This window comes from Microtus ochrogaster, chromosome 10, assembly GCF_000317375.1.
Source record: "Microtus ochrogaster isolate Prairie Vole_2 chromosome 10, MicOch1.0, whole genome shotgun sequence".
Taxonomy (NCBI): Eukaryota; Metazoa; Chordata; class Mammalia; order Rodentia; family Cricetidae; genus Microtus; species Microtus ochrogaster.
Window position 1 is genome coordinate 68,258,721 of NC_022016.1, and position 5,531 is coordinate 68,264,251.

The 5,531-nt window shown below is 47.2% G+C and overlaps 1 long non-coding RNA gene across 1 annotated transcript in view; it reads right to left on the reverse strand.

Moving 5' to 3' along the window:
- Positions 1–5,364: 5,364 nt before the first annotated feature.
- LOC106143909 overlaps positions 5,365–5,531 on the reverse strand; it is an 18,500-nt gene continuing 18,333 nt past the window's right edge. Inside the window, exon 3 of the long non-coding RNA XR_001229046.1 lies at positions 5,365–5,436. This is a non-coding gene — a long non-coding RNA (uncharacterized LOC106143909). The remainder of the gene's footprint in view (positions 5,437–5,531) is intronic.

Here is a 5,531-nt window from a genome sequence, read left to right on the forward strand (position 1 = left end):
ATTAAGGATGACCCATATCCCCATCTGTCTATGTGCGTGTGCTTTTAAGTCTCCAGCCTAGTTCCCGGCTCGCGTACCATCCCCGTAGCGCAGGTGCTACAAGGCCCCTAGCCAAAATGAGCAGGCAGAGGAGCACAGCTGTGCATCTCCCAGAGGAGTGAGGAAGGTCGATTCCCAGCATCTGGGCTTTTACTCTTGAGAATGGACTGTTTGCTGGAAGACTGTGACCTGCCTCCCAGTGTAGGCGATGATTAGAGAAATGGTGTGTAAACTAGGTGTGGCCTTGGAGCTGAGCAAGGTCGCTGCAAGGCACCTATGAGATCCAACGAGGCAAAGACACCACTGTCCTGGAGGAGCACTGAATGATACCAGAGGAGCAAGAGCAATTAAGGACCGCTCAGTGCCTTTGTTGACTCTGCTAGGCTCTGGGAAGACAGATCAGAGAATTCTTAAGACCTTTTCCCAACTGGCTGGGAGTCTGGTGCAAAGAACCCAGCATCAGGAGGTTCAGAAAGCAAGCCAACGGACTCTTGTAATTAAGACTGCTTTGGATACCTAAGTTACCAAAGACCCTTAAGCTACTAGCTACTAGCTGAGAGCACTAGACCGGTCAGAGCGCTTGTTTGCTGTGTGTCACCCAGTTCTGGCAAACCCTCTGCGGTAGTCTCCAGTAAGTCTAGAACTTTTGAATATTTGGACTTTGGTTGGTGGCCTTTCTTCTTCTTATCATAGGCTTTGCTGGGGGAAGAGTGTCACTTGTGGGTGGGCTTTGAGATTCAAAAGCCCTGGGCTCTTTTCAAGATGCTCTCTCAGTTTCCTGCTCATGGATTAAGAGCCCTTAGCTACCAGGTCTAGTCACCGGTTCCTTTCCCCTGCCATGATGCTGATGGGCTGTTGGCCCTCTGACTGCAAGCCCCAAGCAAGCCCTTGCTTCTATGAGTCTCCTTCATCATGGTGTTTATCATGGCAACAGAAAACCAAATAACGTACACCCTTACAGGTCACAGTTGGCTGGATCTGGGATTAAAAATCCTTTATACTGAGCAAAAATTTACCAGTCTTCCTTCTTTTCTTCCTTTTGCTTATTTATTATTTATTTACGCTACTGGGAGAAGGTGTTCCAGTCTTTTTCTGATGGAGGAAAAAGTCACAGCTGTGAAACCTGGGGACTGACTACTGGTGTCTTGGATTCCCACCAAGCCGAGAAGACTGCTCTGTAGGGGAAAAAAAACAGACTCAATATGAAAACAAAAAAAGGTCAGGAGAGAGTGTAAAGGTAGGGGCCAGCAGCACATGCTTGGGATCCAAGCAAGCCTATGTCTCGTGTTCGTATCTCTCTTCTAAGGCATCCATCACCGTCTTGGAAGCCCCAGGTTCCCCACTTGACACTTCCTCTCCTGGTCCAGGGGAGTCCCACGGGTGATTCTCTGCTCCTTAGGCTGAGTTTCTCTTGATTTGTATCTCCAGTCGTCCATCCTGCTTTGCTGAATAAGGCTGAACACTCCTGAGAGCCACCAGAAAGACGGCTTTCTGGGACCTAAGGAGCAGCCTTGCCGCCAGGGTTTGACTTGAGAATGTTGGAGGAAGAGTGCGGTGCCGTCCACAGATCATTTATTATGGTCTGTAACCTTCCCAGTGACCATTAGAGGAAGCATTATTATCCCCGAATTACAGAATATTAGCCAAGGTTTGGACCGAAGAGTAATTTACTCAAAGCCCACCCGTGGAGAAGATGGTTGGAGGCTTCTTCCTTGTCCAACTTGTTCCAAACTCCTTGCTTTCTCCAATCCGTCTGCCCCCAGGAATTCAGTGATGGGGAGGAAACAGTCTTGAAGCCAGAGATACCTCCTCCCCTTTGCCAATCCTGGCCAGCAATTCCTTCCCAAGGCTGGTGTTTGCCTGAGGAGAGAGGAATGGCCTCTGCTTGTATTTGCTCACACCTCTGAGCCACAGGACTTCTGTGCCCCACTCCTGACACTTCCCATGGGTGCCAACCCTGATGTTTGGCCACAGTCACCGCAGAAGGGCGTGGTGAGAACAGCGGCCCCCGCTTGTCGCTCCAGGCCTGCTTCGCCTTTAAGCTCTTTAAGCTTGTAAGTGCCCAGCCTAATAATGAGAGATTGTTAGAGGAAGTTGGTTATGTAACCAGCTTTGGTAACAGATCCCAGGAGTCTGTAACCTATCGAAATGTGAATAAATCCAAATTCCTCACTCTGCAACAGAAGGCAGAGAGTGAAGACCAACGAGCTGGAGCGTGATGTGAGAACAAGGCCAGGGCTTGCTCCTTCACGCGGGATCTCAGGCAAGTTCGTCACCTTTCCATGCCTGGATTGCTTCACTCAAAATCAAAACAGTGCAGGGCGTGGTGGTATAAGTCTTTAATCTCTGGGTCTCTGTGAGTTGGATGCAAACCTGGTGTATATAGTGAGTTCCAGGCCAGCTAGGGGTACGTGGTGAGGCCCTGTCTCAAAAGAAAATACAAATTAAAATGCTAACACTTTCCTGTGAAGACTGTGTGTCACATACGGGACATCTGGCACCCAGCAGCCCATGCACAGCTGTCACAGTGGTGATTTACGTCCTCAACCTTTCTAAACCACAGAATGCTACCATGGAAGGGTCTGAAGATTTCATTTCTCAAAACTAGATTTTCAAATGACATGAAGAACACCCACCATCTCTCTGACACCATGCATCTCTCTGTGGAATAGCATAGTCTGGTGTGAGCAATAAAAGAAAAAAAAAGTGCATTTTAAGATGGGAAGCCCCTGAAGTTTCCTGTTTATTTGATTTCTGAGTCAAAAACCCAAGTGCTTTAGAGCCTGAGTGGAGAGACCCCCCCAGTGAGCCTTAGAGCTCATCCTTCTCAGATGAGATGTGTGTCTCCAGAACATTCTATAGCATTGAAAGAAATCTAATACAGCAAATATTATTATTAATCTCCCACTGTAATAGAGAAACTCAGAATTTACAGAGTGTAAGAAAATTTCCCCACTTCCCTTGCTAGTAATGGACAAAATGAAATGTTAAATTCAGGTCACTCTAACTCCAAAACCAAGACTCCATCCACTAGCACTGCCCAGGACTCCACCCACTAACACCGCCCAGGACTCCACCCATCAGCACTGCCCAGGATTCCACCCACTAACACCGCCCAGAACTTCCCACTCACTAACACCGCCCAGAACTTCCCACTCACTAACACTGCCCAGAAGTTCCTGTCTCTTGGCTCAGAGCCATGTCATAGTTGCGAGTGGGCACCACAGTTGCCTCCAAAAGTCATTCAACCCCAACCCAAATACACTAGCGTAATCCCTCTTGCCGGTGACTGACTTGGGGTCGGGTAAGCCTACTTTGGGATGGTGAGACAAGTTTATTGGGTATTTGCTGGAGAAAACCACATACTACTTGATGTCTGAAGGAATCGCTGGAAATCAGCCTCACTTTTTCCTGCTGGATGTTGACAAGGGGACATATCTTCTTGTTGCTGTGTCGTTTTGTTTGTTGAGTCGGGGTTTCTCTGTGTAGCTGTCCTGGAACTCACTCTGTAGACCCAGTTGGCCTTGAACTCACAAAGATCTATCTGCCTTTCCTCTGTCTCTGGGGTGTTGGGATTTAAAGGCGTGTATCACCACCACCTGACTGGGAACATGAATTCTTATTGGGTGGAGGGAAACAGCTTTGGGAAGAAACCGACACTGTAGGGCTCACGATAAGAGAGACAAAGGGGTGTGTGGTACTAGACAAAGTCTCCAGGTCTTAATCACACAATCCTAAGGTATCGCTGCTCAGACTTCCTCGGACTCAACAAATCCCTTTGAATTGGACTTTATAAGACCTGCAAGCCAAGCATCTGCCTTCAAACAGATAATGGCAGCATTGCTTTGCACTGGCAACTGATCAGCACTTTTCATTTAAAAGGACTGCTGTGCATTCTGGGTCTGGGTGCCCTCAAATATCAACATAATACATCATTAAAATCACTATCCCTGGCATCTGAATTTAAATTCCATCTCTTCCATTAAATAACCAGGAAATTTTGCGTGAGGAAGTTGCTTCATTTCCATTTACTTGTCAACAAAATCGACACAATAACAGTGTTAGCCTCAAAGGGATGCTCTTCAGCTTAAAAGAGATAACGGGCCTGGAACAGTGAAGATAGGACTGACACAGTAAACACAGAAACTTCAGTGACAAATTAAAGTTGGTTCCATCTTCCAGGATGCTTTGCAGCATATAACAGCTCAAGCGACCATGTAATTTATCTCAAAAGCTAGAGTGCTTTTTGTCTGAGATAAATGCTAAGCTGTAATACAGGAGCAATTCATCCCAGGGACTTCTGGAGGTATGACCGCGTTAGATATACCAAGATTGGATCTGGGAAAGCATCCCTTTCCAAAAATGTTCGTGCAGCTAAGATACAGTTATTGAGGTCAGCTGCATCTTCTCCCAGCATCTGGAACTTCACATTGTGGTCCACGATGAATGGGAGTTCTTCCCAAGACCATTCCAGAAGAGCTGCGCAGCAACACGAAGCCCATGTCTAGCGTATTTCCTTCCCACACTTATAAAAACGGAAACTTTTTTTACAAGCTCTTTGCAGACAGCACTCAGCCTTCCCTAATCCCATATCTGCAATGTATTTCAAGATGTTAAGAAGACCGTGTGGAGGAACCATCTTAATGTAATTATATGAGAAGGATTATTATCCCAACTTGAAAAGATGACTCTCTTTTTCTTTATTCCATGCCAAAGGAAATTTCAGAAAATGAGTTCAAGCTGTAATCCTTCCTGCTGTGACCTCTGTGCCAACGTGAGAGTCCACGACCCGAGAGCACATGGCCCGTGCCAGGAACACTGAACTGGAGGTGGGTACCATGAAACCTGCAGGAAATCCTTCAGAGTTGAGGTGCTTTCATCAACAAAGCTGCCTGGCTCCAGTGAGGTCCAGAATGGAGTCTGTCTTAGGAAACAGCAAGGCTGGATTCTGTTCTTTCTCTTTCCCAACAGACACCTTCATTTCTACAAATGACTTCAAAAGTTCGCCCTGGAGGTCTTTCCTCTGTCAGAAGGGACTCTGGGGAAAGGGATTTAGCCCCCATAAATACTGGACAGTTGGCTGTCTCTGCCATGCTATCCCACACATGTGTACACACATACATGGCACGGTAGGACTGGTGTTCGGATGGACTTGGCATCTTTTAGTTCCTTGGGTCCAAGCTCCTGTGAACCAGCTTGGCCTAAACAGAGAGAAGTTGGGGCTTTTAAATCCCTAGTTCATGTAAGTAAGTTCCCTTACTTACAATTAAATTCCCAGTTGACCATTGGTAAGTCTGTCCTTCTCCACCAACTAAGAACAAGGGTGCGTGCTGCTCCAGAAGATGCTGGCCACATCTCCACACATGAGGGTCTCCAACTGAGGCAGCAGCTACCTTGCTGTGGAGACAGTAGTGGGGAGAACGGTGGGGCAAATAGGAGAGGTCCATAAGCAAACCACACATAAAGTCATCCTGCTCCAGGATCCCCCCCCC